The sequence below is a fragment of the Erinaceus europaeus genome, chromosome 4 (assembly GCF_950295315.1).
Source record: "Erinaceus europaeus chromosome 4, mEriEur2.1, whole genome shotgun sequence".
Lineage (NCBI taxonomy): Eukaryota > Metazoa > Chordata > Mammalia > Eulipotyphla > Erinaceidae > Erinaceus > Erinaceus europaeus.
In genome coordinates this window covers 14925231-14951184 of record NC_080165.1, presented here as the reverse complement: position 1 = coordinate 14951184, position 25954 = coordinate 14925231, and the positions used below count along the sequence as shown (strand labels likewise).

Genomic DNA, 25954 nt, shown 5'->3' with positions numbered 1-25954 from the left:
GGGGCATGGGCCAGTCTCTTCTAATACGCAGCTGGCACCTCATGGCTCTCAGCAGCCACTGGCAGAGGGCCCCCAGGGGAAATGCAGGTGAACAGTTGGGATGGCTGTCCACATCAGGAGGGACTCCCCTAAAATAAAGGATACCCCAGAAAGCCCCAAGGGAGTTGGGACGGGGTGCAGGGGGTAAGGACTCTGGACTCTGATCAGGCTTTGGATGGTCATGGGGACATTCCACAGGAAGAGGCTCTGGGGCCTGGGTCTCCTGGCTCAGTGCCCAGGGAGCACAGGGTGGAGGATGGGGTCTGGGGTCCCGGGTGGACCCTATTAGAACCTCAGAGGCTGCAGCTGTGGGCAAGCAGGCCCTAAGTGGGCAGTTCAAGGATCCACAGTCCAGGGCTGTCAGGTAATGTCAGCACCTCCCCAACCCCACATGGCAGCTGACGAGACCCCGTGGGCAACCCCATCTCCCAGCACCCAGGCTCAAATGAATGTCAACTCTAGAATCCTTTCAGAACAGCTTTTATTGTCATCGGGTGCAGCCCCCCAGAACCACCACCCCACTCCCCGCCAGGCCTGCAGCTCGGTCCCTGCTGGGCATGGGCAGCCCCTCCCACGAGGACGTGCCAGGGGGCACCTCAGGGAAGGCAGTAGGTTGTATAGTTATCTTCCAAGGGGGCAACATCACTGCCCTGAAACCACACAACCTACTACCTCACCCTGCTGGCGCCCAGGGTGTGGGAGAGGCCACCCCAGCCCCTGCCCCGGGCTCTGCAGCTGCCAGCTGAAGGCTGGGCAAGTACAGGGCAGGGGGGAGTGTGGGCGTGCCTCAGTTTCCCCAGCCATCTGCTTTCAGGCTGCTGGAGGACGGGGTAAGCCTGTGACCGTGAGGTGCCCGGTTCCAGTTCCTGCCTAAGGTGGGCCAACCTCCTTCCTGTCTGTCCCCAGGAGAGATGCGGGGTGACCAGAGGCCCGGCTGGAAGGTGTGGGTAGCCAGATGGGGACGTGCTGGGCCCCGGGCGTCCCAGCGGCCTTGTCCTCTTCATGCTCAGAGCCAGCTGCAGGGAGCACGACTGAGGGAGTCCCCAGACCAGGGTGTCCCTGAGCCCAGTGCAGGGGCGGGGAGGGGTATGCTTGGACCACCCTGTGGGGTCTCTAGCTCATCATGGGAGGGGGCGCACATGGCAGAACTCCCTGCCCTGGACCTTTCACATGTCTCCTTCAACCTACCTTGCCCCTCACCCACATTTTGCAGATGAAGAAACGAAATCCAGAGAGGTCCAGGGATGTTCCAGGTCACACAGACTGAGACCCAGCAGACTCACTACAAGGCAGCCCGCCCGCCCCCATCCCTGTCCCACAACTGCTGAGGCTGTCTTTCCCCGCCACTCCACAGGGTTCTGGAAGCTTCCACCGTTGATATTACAACCACTTCAGGAAAGACAGTAGATTGTATAGTTACCCATAGCAGGGCAGGGCCCCAAACTATACAACCTACTACCTCACCCCAAAGGGCCGTGATTCTTGGCACCAGATGAGCAGGCAGGCAGACAGATGGAAAGATGGACTGACAGGCTTCTTGGTTTCTGGAGGCACCTCCTGGAAGAGAAGGAGGGGAGTGGGGAGAACAGGACCCCAGGGTGGCTGGTGGGGCAGGGGAGTGGGAAGAGGCCTGGGCACCTGGGGCCCATTACCCAGCTGGCCCCACCATGGAGAGGAACTGGGCAGAGACCTGCCTGAGAGCAGAGGAGGAGGGAGAGAAAGCCCCTGCGGCTTCTGAGGACTCTGTTACAGGAGGCTGGGTGCCTCCCACCTGCACAGGAGTGGCCAGAACCTGCAGAAGGGTTCTGACCAAGTCACTTGTCAAAATGGCCCTGGGGTGCCCCCCCCCCACCCCAGGAGGCACCTGTGCCAGGACTCCTGCTGCTCTCTTGATGTGGGGGAGCGGTGGCTATGCTGATGGCATCCAATGCAGAGGGTCTCCCAACCCATGGGGAGCCCCGGTTTCTTAGGGTAACTGGAGAAGTGAACGCCCTTTGCCCCCTTCCCCCAACTCTGGGCTCCCGATTTAGCTCTGAGACCCCATGTCTGTGTGCTGCCCCAGAAGCTTAGGGGGGGGGCAGAGGGGAAGAAACCCCATCAGCCCTAGTTGACATTGGAGCTAGTGTCACAAGAGAGCCGGGACACAGACCCTGAGAGTCCTATCCCATGTGCTGACATGCCTGTCCTCCCTAGAGCTGGGCTCCTCCACCCGCCAGAGCCTGAAGGGCCGCTTCTGGGGCCCAGCCCAGCTCTGGCCAGAGAGCCACACAACCAGCCCAAGGACCCAGTCAGGATAAAAGATGTGACTCAGTTTCCCTCATCTGTCCTTCCTAGTTGTCCCAGACCACCAGAGGTCTTTGGTGGGGGTTGGGGGGGGTCTTAGGATCCCACTGGACTGCAGTTTGTCCTGGAGGCTCCCGCAGGGACACCAGACCCCCAGACCCACACAGGGTGCACCTGCACAGCGGGTCTGAGCTGTGTCTCTCTTCCATGCACACACAGCTGCAGCCCTCAGCTCCTTCAAGCCAAGTCTGGTTGATGGCAGGGAGGCAAAGAGAACCTGTAAAGACAGAGGCCACAGAGTCGTGCACTAGTAGAAAAGGCAGGCCCACGGGGCGGGGGTGGGGGTGGGAGGGTGGGGGACAAGTGGCTCAGGTCCAGGGCGGCGGAGCTGGGCGTGGGTCCTGTTTAAGGGCATCTGCGTCTAACCACCCCGCCCGACACCCCGTCTTCTGGGGCTCCCTACTTCCCAGTGCCAGGAGAACAGGAGGGCTTGCAGTGGTGTCACGTCACTTGGGACATTGTGTGCTAGTCACCCTAAGGTGGTCTAAATGTCCCCCCCCCCCAATACTGGGGAAGGGCAAACTGGCCACCTGGTTGGGGGATCCGCCCCAGTACTCCAAAAGACCGTCCTTTGCCTGTCCTCAGTCAGGAGCCACAGCCCCAAGTGTTTCAAAATGAGTCTCAGCCCTGCCCAGGCTCCGGGACTGGGCTTGTGTTTGGGGGCCCCAGGCCTCACACCTGGAATGCCAGGCCCGCTGTGGCAGGTGACAGAGCTGACAGGGTGCGCGATGGGGGCCCAGAAGGGTGGCAGGTTCCTTCTTCCACCAGGGCCCAGTGCTGCCTGTCAGGTGACCAGAAAGCAGGCTCTGCCTTCTCTTTCCACCTGCCTCCCCCCAACCCCACCAGGCTCTCCACCAGCACAGCCCACACACAGTCTGGCTCTTTCTCTGGCCCAGGTTTTTCAGAGGAGAGTTTCAGGGTCTGTGACCCCCTTCCTTCCATGGAGAGATTTCTTTTTTATTTATTTCTTGGAGAGATTTCTGATTTAGGAGGCAGGGTCCTGATTCCTCAGGGTGGGACGTATGACTTGCCTGCTCTGTCTTAACGCCACAGCACTGCAGGCCTCAGGCTTGGGCGGAGACAACAGGCCTTCCCTCAGGAGACACACCAAAGGGACCTTTCCCAGCCAGTTCAGGGAGCCACGTAGTCCAGAGGGGCTTCCTGGGGTACACACCAGGGCATTTGCTGACCCAGCTGTGGACACTGTGGGGGGGGCATCCAGGGACAGGTGTGAGAGAGGCTCTGAGAGCAGGTGGCCCTTTCAGGGCCAAGCGGATGTCTGGAGTGAGCAAAGCAGACAGACAGCATCACCCCGCAGTCACTTCAGGCTTGGCGCGATGCCACAGGGAGATGGGACACCCTCCCCATCCCGATTGGATTTCTCCCCATAAAGCACCCAGTGTTTCTGCTCGGCCAGTGTGTGGACAGTGAAGTCTGGGAATGAACTGGGGGGTGGGGCTGGAGTCAGGGAGACAGAGCCCACCTGGACAGGGCTGTACCTGACCGGGCTACAGGCTTACCTGGGGGCGGGGGTGTCAAGAACTGAACAGTTAACACAAAGGAAAGTTTAAAACTAAATAAAAATTCAAAATGATCCAAAAACATCAAACTGTAAAACACCTAGAAAAAAAACCCCAGGGTTGAGTCACTCAGAAAACGCCAACATCAGAGCTGAGTCAGCAAGACACTCATCTCGAAAGGTGTCTGCTTTGCCATGTGTGGGCCCAGGTTTGAACCCAGCCCCTGCAGCACTGGAGGAAAGTTTGGCGCTGTGCTGTCTCTGCTTCTCTCCCTCTCTCTCTGTCTTCTCTCTCTCTATCTTTCTGGCAGGAAAAGTCACTTTGGGCTAGGGAGACAGCATAATAGTTATTCTGCAAACTTCCCTGCCTGAGGCTCCAAGGTCCCAGGTTCAGTCCCTAGTACCACCTAAAGCTGGAGCATAGCAGTGCTCTGGCATCTTTCTCTCTCTCTCATTAAGAAAGAAAATATTTTTAAAAATACAATTAAAAGGGGCCAGGTGATGGTGCACCTGGCTGAGCACACATGTTCCAATGCACAAGAACCTGGGTTCAAGCCCCCGGTTCCCATCTGCAAGGGGAAAGTTTTGCGAGTGGTAAACCAGAGCTGCAGATGTCTCTGTCTCTCTCCTTATCTCTTCTCCCTATCTGAATTTCTGGCTGTCTCTATCCAATAAATAAAGATAATAATAAATAATAATAATAAATAAAAAATACAATTAAAAAAGAAAAAAATCAACTCAAAGCTGTTGCCCCGCGATTCTGGTGGTAGCACGTCCGGTTAAGCGCATGTGGTGCAAAGCACAAGGGCCGGCGTAAGGATCCCGGTTTGAGCTCCTGGCTCCCCACCTGCAGGGGAGTCGCTTCACAGGCGGTGAAGCAGGTCTGCAGGTGTCTGTCTTTCTCTCTCCCTCTCTGTCTTCCCCTCCTTTCTCCATTTCTCTCTACCCTATCCAACAACAACAACAAGAATAACTACAACAATAAAACAAGGGCAACAAAAGGAAATAAATAAATATATATATATTTTTTAAAAAGCTGTTGCCCCAGTGACAACCAAAAAAAATCAAATTTAAAGGGGGGGGGGGCAGTCACAGTTACTGACTGTTCCTGGTGCCTCAGTTTCCAATACAGCTCGGCTAGGCACAGGGTCCAATGTCCTCATCGCTGTGACATTGTGCCCAGGCATACAGCAGCCAAACCAAGTGAATCAGACCTTGGATCTTGGACCCCAAACAGTTCCTACCGAACCCTGCCACCACTGCATGGGACATGGAACCCCAACTGAGCTGGGGTCTGTACCTGCCCCCCCCCTGCCTCAAGGCTCCTGTTGAGGTAGGGGTCTCCACCTGGGGGGAGTCACCTAGAGGTGTTCAAGCTTGTGAGGGGCAGGCAAGCCAGTTCTTCCAGCCTCTGTGCTTTGCCAAGGGGAGAAGGAAGTCAGCTTGCTTGTGGAGGGAGGAGACCTGAGCCCAGGAAGGGGGCTTAAAGGGGGGGGGGGCTTCATTCTCCCGGATGAGAGATGGATGGGTCTGTGTGAAATCCAGAGGGAGCCAGAGAAGAGGTACTGGCCATGCTGGCATCCACCTAGCATCAGGCCATGGCATTGGAGTGCACTCTCAGCTTGAGCCATAGGCTGGGTGAGAGGAGAGAAGAGGGAGAGGGGGAGGGGAGGGAGAAGGGAGGGGGGAGGGCAGGAGAGGAAAAGGAGGAGGGAGGGGAAGTGAAGGGAGGGGGAGGGAGAGGGGAGAAGGAAAGGGAGAGGGAGGGGAAAGGGAGGGGAGAGGGAGGAGAAGGAGAGAGGGCGAGGGGGGAGGGAAAGGGGAGATGGCGAGGGAGGGAGAGGAGAGGGAGGGGAGGGAAAGCAGAGGAGAGGAGAGGAAGAGGAAAAGGGGGAGGGGGAGGAGAGGGCAAGTGTGAGTACCAGTTGCGGGGGGGTGGGGGGGGGCGGGGGAAAATGGGCCAGATGCACCACATCATAAAAAACACTCTGTGTAAGCCCAAAGCCCTGCCCTTTGGGGGGGTTCCACCTGGGGAAGATGGGTCCTCTCCCGCCCCACTCCCAGATCTAAGCCAGGTCTAAGCCAGGCATGGCATGTCGACCCCCGGGGCTGCTCAGGGTGTCCCATCACTCTGTGCTCCGCTGGTTCTCCCTAGGACGAGGCAAGTTCTTGTATAAACCTTACTTCCTGGCACTAGAATGTTCCCTCTGGAACCTCAGGACTGGGTGTCCTTCCTGGAAGGGTCCGCTCTGTCCAAAACTGCTCCCACAGAAGTCTGGGGAAGCCCCTGCAGTTCCCGGGCTCTGAGTGTGCACTAAATTATGGCCCTGCTTTCTCTCAGGCTCCCTGAACACTAAAGAACAAGACCAGGTCATGCTGGGAACACAGGCTGCAGGGTGTGCCCCACTTAGGAGCCACTCCACGCTGCCAGAGACGTGCCCCCCACCCCAAACGCCCTCCCCTATGTCTCATGGAAACCTCCACAAACTCCTTGAACAAAACCACTGCCATCTGAAACCCCCAAGCCGGGCACCACGGGCACCTGGGCAGCGGCCCCTCCTTGTCCCATGCCGAGGCTGGAAGGGCTCACCATACTCCAGTGACCAGTGTCCTGGGCCTCACCCTGGCCCCCATACCAAGCCTGCTTCCGGAATCATCTCTTCTTATCCATGGGGCCACTATCAGCCATGTCAGCATGTGAGTGCTATGCACAAAACAAAGGCAGGAGAAGCCTCTTCCTTGAGGGAATGAGCTCCCGAGTCCTAGAGGTGTTCTTGGGTTGCCGAGGTCAAGTACATGGCTCCCATCCCAAAGAGAAAACACGGTCAGGAAGGGCACTGAGTTGGTCTATGTAGGTGACCCAATGTCCAGCCTCGGGGCACTGAGTTGGGCTATTTAGGTGACCCAATGTCCAGCCTCGGACCACAGAGTGAGGCCTAGCTGCAGTGTGGTGGTCACTGCCTGCACAGAGTTCACCTCCTCCAGGAAGGCCTCTGGGCATGCTTCCCTAGGTCATCAGAGCTATCTGGTGCCTGAAGCTCAGCGGCTCGGCAGGAGGCTGAGGGTGTGGGGGATCTGGAGGATTCAGGTCCTTTGCTGGAGCGGCCTGAGACAGGCAGGCCTGTCCCCACCCATCATGTGCCCAGGTGCCCATCATTCCCTCCCCAGCCAGTGCCATTTGCAGCACAGTCTGCTCTGGCCCCCACAGCTGCAGCGGACTCCCTCCAGGAGCATGGTTTTAATTACAGCTCCTCCGGGCTCCCTGTTGCAGCATCTCCATCTGCTTGGCGGGATGTCTGGGTGAGGGGCCGGTGGGGCTGGGTGAGGGGCCGGGGCTCTCGGATGGCCTTGCCAAGATATCGCTGCTGCCAAGCCCAGGGTGACTGTGGCCAAGGCTGGGCTCCGTCCAGGCCACCCAGGGCAGCGAGCGGGTACGTGCTGTCCCTCCCTTCTCCACCAACGGCCCCCCTCCACGTCCAGGAGGCTCAAACACAAAATGGCGGTGGGGCGGCCATTTTGTGAAGTCTGAGAGACAAAGGAAACCAGAGGGCGGAGGACCATCGACTCCAGGAATGCTCCCTGTGCTGAGGCCTCTGTTGGTCTGGTCAGAGGGGGTAGGATGCAGGCAGAGCCCTTTCCAGAACCTTCCTGGAACCCTGAGTTGCCAGAGATCCTGTCACCCTTTGAAGGGAGTCAGGGTGTTCTTGGGGATGTACTCCTGCCCAGGGTAGCTCCACTGAGCTCTCCTGTCTTGTAGTGGTGGTAAGTCAATGCCAGGCAGTGACTGCTGGGTGCCACTGAGGTGGCCTGAGAGGCTGGGGCTGTCTCAGTCCACCCCATCAGTCCAGGCCAACTGGGTCCTTTCTGCCCACGGCTATAGAACACAGTGACCACCCCAAAGGGGACACCAGTCCACCCCTGCAGGCCTCCCTCTGGGCATCTGGAGAAGCTACACCAGCATGGGCTACTTCTCCAAGCTCAAGTCTCCTTTCTGCCCTGCTTATCAGTCACCACCCAGCCATCATTCTGTCCCCTCTGGTGAGCCCACACCCACTTCCTCTGGACAGCGAGATGACCACTGTCGTTGCAACGTCTGCTGGACCAGAATCCTCTCTGGGGCTGGTCACAGCCCCATCCAAGACCCCCAGAATCTTCTAAGCCCCAAGTGTCGGGCAGGACAGCAGGGCTGCCCTGGGTCCCGGGAGGCTCAGCCCATGGAAGGCCCCTCTCAGCCTGTGCTGAGCAAAACCCAGGACCCCAGACCACTGCTGCCTGGCAGACAAGTAGACTGAGCTGGGAATGTCAGACCTTGGGCGTGAGGACTCACCTGGGCCTTTCACTCAGACAGGGATGGGCGGTGTGGATGAAGGACATGGTCAGAGTAAAAGCAGCCAGTGGCCTGTGGTGGTGGTGGAGGGGTGGCAGGCCTTCCGTGGGGATGGGCTCCATCATGACACGGTGCAGTGCAGAGGGCAGGTGCCCCTCACCCCTGTCTTGGCACGGCTATCCTGAGGACGCCTGGTCATGGGTGGGTAAGACAACTTCTCTCTGCAGGGACTTCTCTCCTGGAAGCAGCTTCCCCTTGGAAGCAATGGAATCTGGGGGTGGTGGTTTAGGGGTTGGAGGGAGGACAGACAGCAAGCTGAAAGTGCCACTTGCTTTTTTTTTTTTTTTTTTTTGCTTCCAGTTGCTGGTGCTCAGTGCCAGCACTATGAATCCACCGCTTCTAGTGGCTTTTTCATTCTATAGGACAGAGAGAAATTGAGAAGGGAGGAAGAGACAGACAGACACCTACAGACCTGCTTCACTGCTTGTGAAGTGTCCCTACTGCAGGTGGGGAGCAGAGGCTTGAACCTAGGTCCTTGCATGTAGTACTCTGCCCTTTACTGGGTGTGCCACTGCCCAGCCCTGAAAGCGCCACTTATTCAAAATCACCACTCCCCCAAGAAAATGGGCAGTGCAGGATCTATCTGCACGCCTGGCCCGGGGCACGGCCCTGCTGCCAGTAGAAGAAACCCCTTGTGCAAGCCCCTTGCCTGCTGGGGGCAGCACAAAGCAGGTGCTTGCAGGGCTGGCCCAGAACCCAGTCCTCCTCCCACTCCAGCAGCCCCCGACCCCAACATCTCGGGGAGACCAGGGCTGGGTGTAGTATGGACAATGAGTATGGCTGGAAACCAGGAGGAAAACCCGGCCTGGGAGGGGTTCAGGTAATGCCCTCTCTAGAACCTTCTCCCCATCCCGAATAAGACTTCCCCCTTCCTGGACCAAGTCTCAGCAGACTTCAAGTCAATTCAAAAACAAACCCCATCTAGAGAGCCACTGCCCCCCCAACCTCCAATGCCCACCCCACCCCCCTATCCCCTCAGCTGGCGTCCAGAAGGGCCTTCATTGTCCTCACAACCTTCCAGGACTGCTGGCTGGGCCCAGGAGGCCACACTGCTGCCGATGGAAGTGGGGGGGACTTCTCGGCGGGGACCCGGGGAAGCATCTGGACTAAATGGCCGTGGGCAGAGCCAGGAGCCGTCCCATCCCCACCCCACCCCCCAGACATCTGGTGCCAGCTGCAACCTCTGAGTCCTTTTCCCCAGTGACAGCCCCAGTTTCTGGGTGGCTCTGCTGTCTTTTTTGCTCCCCCTGCCTCCACATTATTCACCTTCCTGTCACACCCTCACTCCCCTTCCTCCTCTGTCCCCATGTCCCCAGGGCTTCCCCCCCAACCTTGGCCCACCCCACCCCCGGGCACCGGCTGGCACAGGCTGTGAGCAGACACAAAGGCCCCAGGCGATGTCTGGAGTCTGGCAGCCGAGCTGAACCTGTAAACACTCGAGGCCCAGATGGCAGAAGGGTCCTGGCCTGGAGCAGTGGCCTGGGTTCCCCCTACACTGCATCCCTCCCCCTGCACCCAGGCTGGGTAGCGGCTGCCCTGGACATGGGGACAGGATGCCAGTGTGATCCCAGCTCCCCAGGAAGCTCATCTCTGGGGAGGGTGGGGAGCTTAAGGTCTCAAGTCAGATTGATAGGCAGAACCAAAAAAAAAAAAATCTCCTCACCCTCTGACTCTCCATTCTCTGCCCTCTAGATACTGCAAACCGACCACCAACCTCAGCCCTTCAGCGGCTTTTACTGTTTGGCCCCGAGACCCTGTCCCCCACCCCCACACCCCCAGAGCACTGACTCCTAGTAAAGGAAGCTCCACTTAGCTTATGAGCCAGAGGAGCCAGGGGTCTGGTAAGAGTCTGAATCCCCCTCAGAGGAGAACCAGCCAGCCCCTTGCTTCCTGGAGGGAGACCCTAGTCCCTCAGCCAGGGCTGGTGGGAGGTCAGAGCTGAGGTGGGTTGGGGGGGGTAAGTGTGCAGGGCCATGTGCATATGTGTGTCCTTGTACCTGCGTCCCATTCCAGGCACACCAGCCCAGGGGAATGGGAGAGGGGGAAGGTGACCCTGATGTCCACATTCAAACCCACACTGACCTGAGGGTCACCTGGTCACTGAGGCTTGGACAGCATCAGGCACTCATGTGGGAGGAAGAAGTGAGGCAGCCTGGAAGGGGAGATGCTGGTTACGTTCTTGGATGGAGCCCTGGGTGGGGGGCTCACAGGCCCCATTTGTATCTTGGCTCCAGGACACCTTGCCCTAAGATCCTGTGGGGCTAGAAGTCCCTCTGTCTCAGACTTGGTGTGCAAAACAGGGGCTGAAACGTCTGGTTTGCAGGGGTCACAGCATATATCGCTTAGGGCTCAGTGCCTGCACTATAAATCCACAGCTCTCCAAGGGACATTGGCTGGCAGCAGCTGTGGCTACAAGGATATAGATGTGGAGGCTAGAGAGAAGTAAGTGAGGCCTGGCAGTATGGCCCAGGTCCCTGTTCCCTCTCAGCCTTGGGGACTGGATGCACATGTTACCATATGCAGGAGCCCAGTTCAAGTCCCCAGTCCTCACCTGCAGGGGGTAAACTTTACATGTAGTGAAGCAGGGCTGTAGGTGTCTTTCCTTCTCTCTTGCTCCCTCTCTCTCCTTTCTCTTCCTTCCTTTGTCCCCCCCTCCCTCCTCTCAATTTCTGTTTTTATCATAAAGGGTTAAAAAAAAAAAGCCACTGGGAGTGGTGGATTTGTCCTGTAGGCACCAAGTCCCAGCAATACCACTGGCCACAATTTTTAAGAAAATGAAAAGAAACAACCTGGGATGGGAGGCATCCAGGTTGGTGATTGGAACTGTGCTCTGCCTGGGTCTAGGAAGGAAACAGCCTCAGACTTTCAGGACCAGGCAGCCCTCTCTCAGCATCTCTGCTGAAGGAAGAACTTCTTAAGCACCAGGAGAGATAGTTTTTCCCTCTTTGCTTTGACTGCTAGGGAGCCCAAATCTGAAGTTACGGGTGACTGCTAACAACTGGGTCACTCCTACACACCAAGGCTTTTTTCTAGCCTCTGGCTTTCCCAGTTCCAGTCTCCTTAGCTGTCTGGTTTCCATCTTGCTACATTCTCCCCACAGCTCCAAGTGCATATAAAGCTATATACATCTTCTTCCTCTTCCTCCTCTTCTTCTTTTTTCCTCCAGGGTTATTGCTAGGGCTCGGTGCCTACACTACAAATCCACTGCTCTTGGAGCCTCCCCACTCCCATTTTTGTATCCCTTGCTGCCCTTGCTATTGTTGCTATTGTTGGATAGGACAGAGAGAAATGGAGAGAGGAGGGGAGACTGAGAAGGGGAGAGCAAGATAGACACCTGCAGACCTGCTGCACCACTTGCAAAGTGACCCCCTGCGCATGGGGACCTGGGGGCTCGAACCGGGATCCTTACACTGGTCCTTGCACTTCATGCCATGTGCACTTAACCAGCTGTGCTACCGCCCGGCCCATCTTCTTTTCTTAATGTGACATAATGCAAACAGATGAGTAAGCAACACCTTTGTCCCTTCCTGGCACACAGTGAGATGTGATGGGTGGGCTTCAGTGCTGTGGGTGCTGGGTGTCGATGGGCTCAGATCTGGCTCCATCTGCCTTGTTGGGTGCTGGGAGGAAGGTGGGAAGTAATCTGGATGCTCTTTCTACAAATCCCAGGAAGGACTTTGGCTTCAACAAGACCACCCAGAAGTGGTAGCTTGACCATTTTTGAGAACCAATAGGCTCTGCCTCAGGGATGGAGCCTCAGGGGTCTGGATACAGCCTAACCTGACCGGGCACCATACAGTCCCTACCATGGGCAGTGTCCCCTCAGTGTACAAACACACTCCAGCCAGCACAGGTATCAGCACGGGCACTGGGCCTCAGAGCAGAGGCCTCTCCCTGTTCTGCAGGCCTAGTTCTCAGGTCACTGAGAGCCTCCTGACTGGCACAGAAATGCTGCCAACAGAGCTGCTCAGTCTCCATGTGCAGGCACAAGGCTGTCTCTGCCTGTTACCTACTCACCTCGTTTGTCACCAACTGAGCACATCAAAATGAAGAAGCCCCCAACTGAGCTAGCGAGCCCCAGGGAAGGCAGAGGGTCAGAGAGTGTCAGGCTGGGTCAAATGCTGCACATTATGTATTTTGGGGGTGGGATATAAACCTGCTGCTGCTGGGCAGCTGTGAAAAGGCTTCCCCACCCCTGGGCCTTCTCACCCAAAGCCCCAGTGCCCTGGGGTTCACTATGCATGCCCTAAACTTCACACAAGGAGGAATTCTTTTATTATTATTTTAATTTTTTATTATTCTGTATTTATTTCCTTTTGTTGCCCTTGTTTTATTACTGTAGTTATTATTGTTGTTGTCATTGATGTCGTTGTTGTTGGATAGGACAGAGAGAAATGGAGAGAGGAGGAGAAGACAGAGAGGGGAAGAGAAAGACAGACACCTGCAGACCTGCTTCACTGCCTGTGAAGAGACTCCCCTGCAGGTGGGGAGCCGGGGGCTCGAACCGGGATCCTTACGCCAGTCCTTGCGCTTTGTACAACCTGTGCTTAACCCACTGCACTACCACCCAACGCTCACAAGGAGGAATTCTAACCTTATGTCTATGGATGGGTAAACTGAGGCTCAGGGTCTCATAGGAGGAGTTGGCTCAGTTGGACAGGTCAAAAGTGGTGGCTAGACGAGCCTGTCACTTGTCCCAACTGGGGCAATGATGACATGGAGGGCCCCTGTCCTCCCCAACTCCACCTGCTTGGGGGGCATCAGCACTGTCCTCAGACCACAGAGTGATGGGTACACACAGCAGCCAGGACACCTTTTCTCTGCACTCTGGCTCCTGGGTCAAGAGGTAGGGGTGTCTCTGCTGGGCGTCAGCCACTTGGGGACTCAGGTTGGGTGGGTACCCCAGCAGGCTTCAGGGTGGAGCCCTCAAGTGCAGGGATGGCGTCTCCCGAAAAGTGGCTCCATGTTCCCAAAGCCAGACCACCCACTTCCCCACCCAGGACTCAAAGAGGCTGTCTGTACCTGGGCTGTAGGCTGTTGGCACGTCCTCCACAGTCCATGGATGAACTGGGCCCCCAGTTCATTTGGGGCTCCCATGGGGAAGTCACATTCTGCAAGACACAAGGTGACCAAGGAGTCAGTTTTGGCAAGTCAGGCACTTCAGTGCAGCCCTTTCCCAGCCTCTCATCTCTTCTCCTGAGAAGCTGAGCCTCTCTCACCCCAACTGCTGACCTCATACCCCAAACCCCACACCACGGGCTCCCTGTGGTCCGGCTGTGGGTTCCTCCAGGTCTGCAGAGGCAGTGTTGGGACTCAAAGACCCCTGCTCTGATTGAGTGAGATCACCTGTTCAAGATGCCCTCACCCCTGGCTTGGCATCCCTGCTCCCATGAGCCAGAATGTTCTAGCATCACAGGCCTATCTCCTCCTCACTTCAGAACACCAGGAAGGTCTCCTGGGTCAACAATCTCTCCAGTTCTAACAGGAGTTGGGGGTTCAAATCCCACCATGCAGATTCTTTCAAAGCAGGAACAGTTTGTCATTCCTAATTAGACAGCAAGTCCAGAACATAGTCTTCCAGTTGCTGGACAGATTGGGGGTCAGGAGAAAGCTGGCCCACCCCATCCTGAAACCTATGCCACAGACTGAGCATAAGTGGGGTGTCCTGGAGGAAGGGGGAGTCGGGGCACCAGTCCCCAGGTGCTGGTTCTCTTCCACATGCCTTCAACCCTGTATTCATGACTCCACCCAGGTTCCTGGATGTGTCCAGGATCAGGCCCCATGCTCCTCTCAGCCTGATTCCCTGCTGCAGGAAGGGATGGCAAGGTGTGTGCTCAGAGGGGTCTGAGAGTCTGCCCAGTGGGGCCTCCCTCCCATCATCTCCTCTCCTGTGGCAGGAGTTGAGCCCCCTCCCCAACCACCCTTCCCTACCCGGGCTCACCTATCTGCAGCTCAGAGGTGCAGACAGGAAGCCCAGTCTTGCCCCCTTGCAACTTGAGGAAGGCTGGGGCATTTCAGCACCTCTTCCAGAACTGGTGGATGGGACAACAACTCTGGGGGGGTGTTCTCCTAACCAGGCCACAGACAAGTCACCCCAAAATAGCAGGAGGAGCAGATAGCACTGCCCTCACTTTTCCCCCAGTGGGAAAGCACTGCCCAGCTCAGGCTGAATGGGGTGGGAGGTGAGGACTGCCACCATTGCATGTCCCTGGTTGGACAAATATCCCCTGAGACTTAGATGCCTGATTAGATGTGACATGTGATGCAGGCTCCAGATGGATGGCATGTCCATTGCCAACTGCCTAGAGCACTTCAAGGAGGTGTGAGAGGTCATCTGCTACCTGCAGTACCAACGTCTTCTCATGACCAACCCACTGGAAGCTTGGGGAGAAAGGTATCCTGGGGGACTCAGCCATGCCTAGACCATACTTGTCTCTAACACTTGAAATGATCACGACAAACATGCTCCCCACGAGGGCCAGTAGATTACACCAGGCACAGAGTACACCCTGGACTTGTGTGCAGAAACCCTGCAGGAAGGCCTGACATCTAGTTGGGGTCTAGCCTTGTGGGACACCGGGAGGGGCAGAGGCCAGACTGAGAGGTCAGAAGGAAATCTGCAAACTTGTGACAGTCACACCTCTCAGTGTGAGTTTGCCACAAACCAAAGGTGTGTACCCTCATTCTTCTCGGGCCAAAACAGCACCAAATGGGACCTGTGGAAATGATGATCATCACCAGGTGATGCATACAGGACTGGGCATCACAAACTCCCTGGAACATGGCATGGCTGGGTGGCAGACTTGCCGTCTCCCTGGAAGAGTCAGAATCTGAGTCGTCACGGAATATGGAAGAAGCCTGGCCTCTCTGTGCCCCAGTTCTGTGTTTTAAAAAGGACCTTTGTGCCAACAGTTGATATCAACTGTGCAAGTGATATCAGATGTGAAGAGACGTGAGTTCCTTGGGGGGCTGGTGGGCACCCACAGTCAGCTGGTTACAGGATGGGGACTGACTCAACCATGTAGAATGTTGGCACCAAGTGTCAGCTGAAAGATAGCAAACTAGTGACCCTGATTGTAGAGTGAAAAACAGAGTCCTCCTTCCCTTCCCTTCCCTTTTCTTTCCTAAAGGAAAAGAGAGAGAGAGAGAGAGAGAGAGAGAGAGAGAGAGAGAGAGAGAGAGAGAGAGAGACCACAGTACCAAATCTACTTTCAATCTGGTAGAGACTGGGGTCGAACCTGGGTTCATGCACATGGCAAAGTGAGGCACTAAGTGAGCTGTTTTGTCCAAGGCGTCCTGTATTCTTGACAGATGCCACCTGCAGTCAACAGATGCTCCAGCCATGCAAGGTAGATGCTGCAGCCATCCTGTGTCTGATCCCAATACCCCATGTACTTGAACGCTATAAGCCAGGAGCCTCTGCTCCTTGAAAGTGGCCAGAAAGTATCGCGACTGGTGACAACACTGCTCCCACTGTGGCTCACCTACACTTGTGCAGACATGTCTTTTGGGGAGCACATGAATGAGCACTGGGGGGAAGGGGTTCGTTCGCTCTGACCATGTAGTCAGTCCTCACATGTCAATGAATTTTCCCCACTTCAAAGGGAGTCACCATTCATCCTACAAGCTTTGCAGGGGGTTGACCAAGACAAAGACGTAGGTAGCGCCTGAATCGGAAGTGGCCCCTCCAAGTCTAGGACCCCAAAACCTTTCAGAGATGAACCAGAGGTCACAGGTAGAGGTCAAAGAGATTGTGCAACAAATGGGAGAACCGAGGCTCAGAAAGGGGCATGAAATGAGCCACAGCCACACAGTGGGACAAGAGCAACAGGGCCTAGTGAGATGCTTCCTGAGTGAGCCTGGCTGGACAGAGATGCCAGGGCCCTCACCTTGTTCACCACAGACCCTTGAGGATGGAGGTGGGGAGACAAGAGAATAGGTCCTAAGGAGGGACAGGCAGGTTCTGGGTGGTTGGCTGCAGCAGGGGGCTAGGGACTTTCTGGTGACAGACCCAACATGGTGAGAGGACTACCGAGGACATCCAAGAATTGGAGATATCTGACCTACGTTACCCGCAGTGACATGTGCTGGGCCAGTGGCTCCCTGCTTTCACACCCAAGGGTTTGAGAAGCCCCCACCCCCACCCCATCCCTGGCTTCTCTCTCCCCTCTAGTTAGAGCGGTCACTCCTCCCCCTGGACCCCCTCAGAAGCAGCTGGATTCTCCTGTGGTCTGGGTGGGCCTGCAGCTGATGGGACCTCCCCAGGCCTGTGGGTTGAACTATTGAGCCACCTGCAAGGCTGGTTTCACAAGCCCCCAGGACTAGTCCTAACACAGCGTGTTTGTTTGCTCCAACTGGGAAAATACTCTGTGGGTTTGTTTCTCCGAGCACCTGGACTCAGCCGACAGGGGGAGGGGTTGTATGGAGGGGGGTGGGGGGGTGAGGCCTTGCTGCTGCTGCTTCAGCTACTGGACTGTTTCCTTCATTTGTGTGTTCCCTAGGAGCCTGCCTTGTGCCATGCAGGTGCCAGGCTCCAAGGCACAGAGACCAGGGCCCATTCTGCCCAATGTTCTCTCTCTCTCTCTCTCTCAGAGAAGACTGCTTAAACTGGCCACTCCAGCTCAGGGCTATAGGTATGTAGGGAAGTAGGTAGGGAGAGAGCTAGGAGGGCTTCCAGGGAGTGGTGATCTTTCAGAAGTCTAGAGCAGGGGTGGTGGCAATAACAAGGGAGTCAGAGCAGCTTGTCCAGGGCCTTTTGAGTCAGAGGGGGAGGCTGGACTTCAGCTGGGAGTTGGGACTGGCAGGAGTCTGCACTGTAACGGGACATCCTTGGGTGTGAAAGGCGTTGGCACCCTTCAGGAAAGTGGAGAAGAGACAGCTTTGGGAGACACATTATGAGGTAGCAGGACGCGAGGCTGGTCTTGGAAATGGGCATTCTGGGGGGAAACTTCCCCTGGGGGAAATGGTGACAGCGAAGGGGTACGGATGTGATCCCAGGAGAGGGGAGAGACCACTCTTGGTGGGGATCACCCTAGGTCTGGCCCCAGATGTGCACAGACCGCCTTCCTTGCACCCTGGGCCCTGTTGGTGAGGGTTGCTCTGGCCTAACAAAAGATAGCTCCAGCCCCAAGCCAGGGAGATGCACTGAGCTGCTTCCTCCTCCCAAGGGCTCCAGCAGTGACTGCTGCCACTCCTACTCTGACCTGTAAACTTCTAAGGGGCCACATACTGGGTCCGAATGAGGGGGAGATCCAGGAAAAACTGGGGAGGGGGCAGGACGCTGGCTGTCCAGTTGGGGCTCTGTTTTCCCAGCCATTCCAGGGGCTCTGCTTCACATATGTCGGGGTACCAGGAGGTCACGCCAGACCCCGGACAGCAGGGCCCACCCAGCACACAGAGGAGCTCTGTGCCTGGGGAGACAAAGTTGAGCTTGGGTGGTGCGTGGGCGGTGCCCACCAGCCTCCCCACCACCCACCCCCTCCAGCAGGTCTGGGGAGCAGGGGACTGAAACAGGAGGGGAGGGGAGGGGCATGGAGCCTGCCTGCCATAAATCACAGGGCCAGGCTTTATAATTATCTGGGCACTTAAGCTCCTCTTTCTTCTCTTCCTCCCTTTCCCTGGGGAAATTTCCTTCATTTCCTACATTATCCCAGTCTCCCTGTGTGTCTAAATCAACCTCGGCTGGCCCTGCAGTTGGTCCTGTCACCCCCCCACCCCCAACACACACACACACTGCCCGCCCACCAGCCTCACTTTCACCAGGGAGGGGGCACGGGGCATGAAGCGGCTGTTCTCACTGGGAGGCCACCTGGACCAAACTAGAAATGCCACCGACATTCCCAAGGCCCAGCAGCTACTTATCTGCTAAAAAACCCAGGCGGCCTTGAGTGTGAGGTGGGACCCCCAAGGTAAGCGGGGAGCAGACAGGGTCAAAGAGGCACCAGTTCGGGTCATCCAGGGTTCCCCCCAGGGGTCTCTGGGAAAGGTAAGGGCCCCTGTCTCCCTGGCCAGGTGAACACCACCTGCTGGAGCCTGGGTGGGGGGCTGCTCCTTCTGTCACGAGGCCCTGAGCCACCACCCCTCACCTCAACTCCCTCCTACTGATGTCAGCAGACAGAACCATTTTCCCCATTTTGCAGATGAAGATTTTTTTTTTCAGGGAAGAAAGGTAATGGCTCAACCACCCCAAGTCTGTGAGCAGAAGCTGAGCACTCAGGTGAGTGGAGTTAAGCCGTCCATGAGGCAAGTCAGGCCAAGAGTTTTGCAAGAGGGTCAAAGCACCCTCCCTGATCTGTGACAGTCCCCAAGTCCTAGGAGAGAGATTACAGGTGACACCACCCCTCATCAGGATGACAAGCTAGGTCTGGGGGTCTCTTTGCTGCCACAGACCTGCCCTGGGGCTAGCTTCTCAAAGCTAGGGGAGAAGTTGCTCTCTGTCCTCTTGTCACCCCCTTCCCCCTTCCCAGGGTAGGAGGCAGGCAGACATTTTTAGAGCTGGATTTCGTTGCTGTCACATTTCTGACCTCTGGGAACCTCCGGGGAGCTTTCCAGAGTTGTGGATTCCATCAAGGGCACGTTCCATGCCTGGTTCTCTGCATCTGCAGCCAGGTCCTGGGCACCAAGCACATGCCACATGGGGCCCGGCGGGCAGGAGTTCCCAGGTCTCAGGCCACCCACAGTGAACTGGGCCTTCCCATGTGGCCTCTCCAACAACTCTTTCCGGTCAAATTCCAAGAGTCCTCTGAAAACAAACAACAGTCTCAAAACTGAACATTCAGAGGAGCAGACATTGCCTTGGCTTCTTGTTCTTTTTTGTTGTTCTGACATTGCAACGAATGAGAGAAACTACAGTTTTACACCCTCTCATGCTTACAAGTGGGTAAACTGAGGCCCAGAGAGGCAGGGGGCCTATTCCAGGCCCTCCTGTGAGTCCATGCAGGCAGGAAGGCCCCAACTCAGCAGCTAGCAGTCCTGGGTGAGAAGCTGGGGTCTGAACTGGTAGCCTGCCAAGTCCAGCTGCATCACAGCCTTGGGCAGGACCCCGGGCAGGGGGGATGCAGGCCCTCAGGCACTCACTCCACCCACCAGCTTGTCCCCAGGCACAGAAGGCTGGTGCTCAGCAAATGTGGGAAGAGCTCCCTGGGGGAGTCCTTGAACTTCAGGGGCAGGGCTCATGGAAAGAGGGCTGACTCTAATGGAAACCAGTCAGCAGCCCAAATGCAGCCAAGGCACCCCCCCCTCCCATCGCGGGTGGTTTCCATGGGGACAGAGCGGGGCGGAGCTCTGGCAGGGCTGCAGCAGCAGATGTGGCCGGGGGCAGGGCTGGTAGGGGGGTGGTGGGGGGTGGAGGGGCAGGCTGTGCCTGGCAGCGAGGCCCTGAGACGTGGCAGGCCTGGCCGAGGTGTGGGAACGGGCCTGGAGCCTCGAGGTTGCTGCCTCCAGATGGCTTCCTGAATTCCCCCAGAATCTGGAGCAGGTGCCAGGGGGCTCAGGCTATCCTTCTGCTCCCGAATGCTGGCTTGGCCCCCACTATCCCTACCCCAGCTTGGCACTGGGTTTCCCTGTAGCCCCCACGCTTTAGCAAGCCACCACGTACCTAAGGGGGGGGGGGGCAGGCCCAACTGTCAGACTTCACTGAGGACTCAGCCAACTTCACATCCAATCACGGGACAGTACTGCTGGATTCTGCCTCTACTCCAGCCAGGACCCGCCCAGACCCTGTCCCCAACCTCACTGAGAAGTGTCTGAGTGCACCACACAAAAGCCAGGCCATCCAGATGCCAGGGAGCCCATGGGAGCAGGGATTTGAGTGTCATTGTGGGTCTCGTAGGCACAATCCACCCAGACTGCCCACAGAAAGTGGGTTTTACATAAGCACCCCTGTCCTTTCCTGATCTGAGGAAACCCCACACACACACACACACACTGAGACCCCAGTCAACAATCAGACCAGCAGGTGCCAGTGACCCTTCCCTCCCCAGCACCCAGCCAGTTCACAAACCCGTAAAAGCAGGGCACCCTGATTGACAGTCCAGCACTCATCAGATGTCTGGACAGGTGGCGGCAATAACCCTGACTCACGGTCTACGAGGCAGAGGGTCTGGATTTGGCACAGAGTGGTAAGGGCCCCTCAGGGATATGCTAAAGGCTCAAAATGGGTCTTGCTGTTGGGGGTTTTCAGAGTCTCCCAAAATTTATGATTGTCTACCTCTCAAATGACAAACTGTAGCTCCCAAGGTTGTCTGGCCCTACAATTTCAGCTGTCGGAACACCTAGAGCAGGGCCCCTACACCCTGTCCACTGCCCTACCAGTACTCCAAGTCACAAAGACCTATCTAGAGCCCTTGTCCATCAAGGCACTTGGGACTTTTCCCAGGAAGCCAACAGGGATGTTCGGAGGCCATGGAGACCTTCCAGAGACAGCCTGAGGGACACTCTGAGCCAGGGAGATAGGACCCCCAGGGGAGACATGGAAGCAAGTTCTGGAAGTTCCCAGAGAAAGGGCTCCGGGCCTGGTGCGTGGTGTGTGTGAGAGCTGTCCCAGGTCAGCATCTATAACAGGCTGAAAACAGAAGCCCTGCGTATGTGTGGGGGGAGGCTATGGTTCTGAGACCTAGGTGTGAGTCAAGCTCCATCACCTGCTAGCAGTGGGTCCCAGGGACATCCCCAACCACCCAGCCCCAGCCTCTCCACACACAGAAGTCTGTTCTACATAAGCTGCGCTGGGCCCAGACTAGTGACACCAATCCCAGAGGATGGGCCAGGCGGTGGTGCACCTGGCTGAGTGCACATGTTACAGTGTGCAAGGACCTGGGTCCCCACCTGCAGGAGGAATGCTTTGAGAGTGATGAAGCAATACTACAGGTGCCTTTCTGTCTCTTTCCCCCTCAATCTTCCCCTCCCCTCTTGATTTCTGTTTCTACCCAATAAATAAGCAAATATTTAAATAAATAAATGTTAAATTTAAGAAATATATTCCTGGCATCTGTAATACAAGCTGCCTCTGGGAGTGGGGGTGGGGGTGCCGAACTGGAATTGGATAGATTTCATTAAGAACAAACGTCGTCTGTTAAGCTCACGTGGCGCAAGGACCGGCATAAGGATCCTGGTTCGAGCCCCCGGCTCCCCACCTGCAGGGGAGTCGCTTCACAGGCGGTGAAGCAGGTCTGCAGGTGTCTGTCTTTCTCTCCCCCTCTCTGTCTTCCCCTCCTCTCTCCATTTCTCTCTGTCCTATCCAACAACAATGACAACAATAATAACTACAACAATAAGACAACTAGGGCAACAAAAGGGAATAAATAAATAAATATTAAAAAAAAAGAAACAAATGTCTGGGTTGGCCAAATAGCTCACCTCCCCAGGTATACACAATTCAAATTCTAGCCCTGGTCCCCACTATAGTGAAGGAACCTGTCTTTCTATCAGAGCAAGTCAGCCTGGAGTGGGAAAAGCCCAGCCACAACGAGTGAATGCCCAGCATCCAGGAGGTAGTTCAGCAGGCAAAGGGCAGAACTGGTACGTGGGGGGGGGGGTCCTGGCACTACAGATTTTGGAATGAAGCAGTGCTCTGGTCTCATTAAAAATAAAATAAAATAGGAAGTCGGGCTGTAGCGCAGTGGGTTAAGCGCAGGTGGCGCAAAGCTCAAGGACCGGCATAAGGATCCCGGTTCAAGCCCTGGCTCCCCATCTGCAGGGGAGTCGCTTCACAAGTGGTGAAGCAGGTCTCCAGGTGTCTATCTTTCTCTCCCCTTCTCTGTCTTCCCCTCCTCTCTCCATTTCTCTCTGTCCTATCCAACAACAACAACAATAATAACTACAACAATAAAAAAACAGCAAGGGCAACAAAAGGGAATAAATAAAATAAATATTTTTAAAAAACTGAAAAAAGTTTAATAATAATAATAATAATAATAAGGCTGGGTGGCGGTATACCCGGTTGAGTGCACATATTACCAATCTCAAGGACCTCGGCTCAAGTCCTCACTTCCCACTTGCAGGGGGCGGGGTAGAGTGAAAGCTTCATGAGAAGCCGTGCTGCAGGTGTCTCCTTCTCTCTCCCTCTCTATCTTCCTTTCCCCTCTCAATTTCTCTTTGTCTTTATGAAATAAAATAGAAAGAAAAGAAAAAGGAAGAAAAATAGCTACCAGGAGCAGTGAATTTGTAGTATTGGCAATGAGCCCCAGCGATAACCCTTATGGTAAAAAAGTAAATAATAAATACAAAAATATATAAGATCAGCTTAAAAAAATAAAAAGGTATATGCCCAGTCCTAGCCCTAGCACAGTAGCAGGTCAACAAAGTTCAGTAATTCTTGTGCTGGGGGCTAGACACCAGCTATAGCAACCACACCTTGTCCTGACAGCATCCTGTGGCACTGTGGCGCTCTGTGCTGTACCACCTGCACATTCACAGCAACAGAGGCATGAGTTGGGGGCACTGTCATTAGTCCCCCAGGCTTCACTGACCTGCTGTGTAAGCCTGTAGCTATGTCCAGCCATTGAGCAAGGCTCCCCCATCTAGGCCTGGCACTCCGGGCTCAGGTGCCCTGTCACACCCCGTCCTGTGGAAGGAAGGAGGCGGAGGATGGCGGGAAGACCTCGTCTGCCCCCAGGATCCTTCTACCCACCCATGTCTGGGCGAAAGTGTGAGCACACCCACTGTAGGAATCCCGGGCAGGGCCAGGCACCCAGGAAACTAGGCCAGAGGTTTGCTGGAGCTTATGGAGGCCCCACAGGCCCCTACTAGCCACTCCCTCCTGGGGTCTGCAGGCCCCACCTCTACCATGTTCCTCCCCTTCCAGGGAGCTCTGAAACCCAGAGTCACAGGAACCCCCTTCCAAGACCCAGGCCACAGTTCACTCCAGGCACCTGGCTGAAGGCTAGGAGACTTGCCAGCTCATCTCCTCAGAAGCCTCCTCCTTTTACAGATGGGGAGAATGAGGCTGGTACACTGGGTGCTTCACAAAAGAAGAGCCCATACTTCCCATCTCTTCCAAGCAGGTCAGAGAAAGGAAGAAAACAACAAACAAACAAACAAAAGCCAACCATATCTCCCCCTTCCCCCGACAGGCTCTCATTTGACCGCTCCCCAAGGCCCACACTGTGATCCAACTTCAAAGCCATTCTCATTACGGCCTTTTCATCCAGGGGTGTAGACGGGAATTCACGGAGTCTCATCCAACCCCCACGAATCCCACCACGTTCCTGCTGGGAAAACTGAGCCTTCCTGGTGTGGCTGCTCAGAGCCCCAACCTGTAAGTGAACGAATACACATACACACACAGACACACACACGCACACGTGTGCATACACACACGTACACGTGCATGCAGACGTGTACACACAGGCTGCCTGGGAAGGCTAGTCCTGCTGCCTGCTTCTTGGAGGAGTCCACCAGCACGTGACCAGCCCACCCCAGGGCCATCCGGCCGCTCCCTCCCTCCCTCCCTTGGCCTGCCTTCCCAGGATCCTGTTCTGGGCCTGCCCGCCGCCATTTCCTCTCCTGGCCCACAGGCTCACTTCCATTTCTCCCAGTCTGCAAATGGCCGGAGACAGAACTGGCTGTCCCTCCAAGGAGACCGCGGTGCTTCTGGCCAGGGCTCAGAGTGCAGCTGGTCCCCCAGGGGACCTCTCTCCACCTAGCAGGAGTCTCATATCTGGGTGGCCACCCAAGACCACCCAACCGCCCACTGGGTCTACTTGGGCTGGGGACAATGACCCAACAGTGTCGAGGCAGGGCAGTGCTCACCCCAGCTACCCCCAGGAGTGAGAAAGAGGAACTGCCCCATTTAATGAACAGCAGCCCACCTCTACTGCTGACATAGCTGGGGTCCACGGGACACTCTCAGCACACATGCGTAGATACACAAACAGGCAACGCTACTGCCCACACTGGTCACTACGTGGACACAGTTCTTGTCAACACTCATGAGTTAATGCAGGAGGAGGCCAGGTTGGAATCCCAGCTTGTCACTCTTCAGCGGGGCTCATATCAGGACTCACACAGCACCTCCCCTCCAGAACAGAAGATTTCTCACTCTTGCAGATAATCCTGAGACTCCAAACAAGAACAGGAACCCGGGAGTCGGGCGGTAACGCAGCGGGTTAAGCGCACGCGGCACAAGGCACAAGGACCGGTGCAAGGATCCCAGTTAGAGCCCCCAGCTCCCCACCCGACAGGTGGTGAAGCAGGTCTGCAGGTGTCAATCCTTCTCTCCCTCTCTCTGTCTTCCCCTCCTTTCTCCATTTCTCTCTGTCCTATCTAACAACAATGACATCAATAACAATAGCAATAACTACAACAATGAAAAAACAAGGGCAACAAAAGGGAAAATAAATAAATAAATATAAAAAATAAAATGAAAAAATTATATATATATATATTAAAAAAGAGCAGGAACCCACAGCACATCAGGGTTGCTTGCTACCAACTAAGCATCCTTTGAGGGGCTCTGCCCAGGCTTCAAGGAGATGGGAGACTCCAGGTCCCTCTCCGTGCAGATGAGGAAACCGGCTCAGGGAGATGGACTGACTGAAGTGGGATCAGTAGCCAGAAAACAAAAAGCACTCCCTGAAGCCCATTCTGGACCTTGGAGCTCAGGCCTAGAGAGCTCTGCTGTGCCTCTGCACAAGCACATGGTGCCTGGTATGGCGGGTGGCAGACCAGGAGCGCATGTCATCACCGTTCCACCGCTGGTGCTACTATGCCACATCACTCTGAGCCTGACTCAGGGAGCCCAGGGTTGCTGCTCGGTACCTGATTCTCCAGGACACTCACTCAGCCCAGCACCACGGGTTGCTTCTCAATGCAGTCCCTCCGCTGAGACAGGGACTCGGCTCGAGGCTGAGGTCTAGACCCAGGAGGGGAAGGATGAAAAAATGCAAAAAAAAAAAAAAAAAAAAAATCCGAGAGCAGAGTCTCTACAAAAGGTGACTCCCCCTGGTCAATTTATTTAACTTCACCACCACCCCCTTTTTAAATGTATTTATTATTAACCAATGTCTCTGCCAAGAGGTAAAAACAGATGGGGTACTGGGGCTCACAGAGCGCAGTACAGCCAGATGAGGTTCCTTTCCTATTCTGGTCACAGTCACCGGTCAGGTGGACTGGTCAGCCACAGCTGGAAAGTGGCTTTCGAGACTGAGACCAGCAGAGCCTGATTCCCTGAGTCCTAGAGGCGCAGAAGCAAACACAACCAAACATGGTGAGGTAAATGCTCAGAACCACTTATATCATAATGTGAATAAACTGGGAAGACAAACAACCATCAACCTTTGCAAATTAGTGTGGCTGTAAAAATGCCCCACCCTCACTCGTGTGTGGATAGGGACCCATAAATTCTACACTTTCTCTCCAAGAGATCATCATTTTCAAATTTCTAGCTACTTTCTGTAGTTGACCTGTTGAATTAATTGTTTTAGCTTAAAGTTTAAAGGCACCTTTAGACCACACAAAATATTCATCAACTCATTTTTAAAAAATATTTATATTTTTTCCCCTTTTTGTTGCCTTTGTTGTTTTTTTATTGTTGTTGATGTCGTCATTGTTAGGTAGGACAGAGAGGGAAGACAGAGGGGGAGAGAAAGATAGACACCTGCAGATCTGCTTCACCACCTGTGAAGCGACCCCCCCCCTGCAGGTGGGGAGCTGGGGGTTCGAACCGGGAT

At 55.5% G+C, this 25954-nt stretch overlaps 1 long non-coding RNA gene across 1 annotated transcript in view; it reads right to left on the bottom strand.

The window, feature by feature from the left end:
- Positions 1 to 503: 503 nt before the first annotated feature.
- LOC132537988 (uncharacterized) overlaps positions 504 to 25954 on the bottom strand; it is a 31786-nt gene continuing 6335 nt past the window's right edge. The window contains exons 2-5 of the long non-coding RNA XR_009549387.1: positions 13311 to 13399; positions 10371 to 10440; positions 1387 to 2599; positions 504 to 1317 (exon numbers count right to left, since the gene is read on the bottom strand). This is a non-coding gene — a long non-coding RNA (uncharacterized LOC132537988). The remainder of the gene's footprint in view (positions 1318 to 1386; positions 2600 to 10370; positions 10441 to 13310; positions 13400 to 25954) is intronic.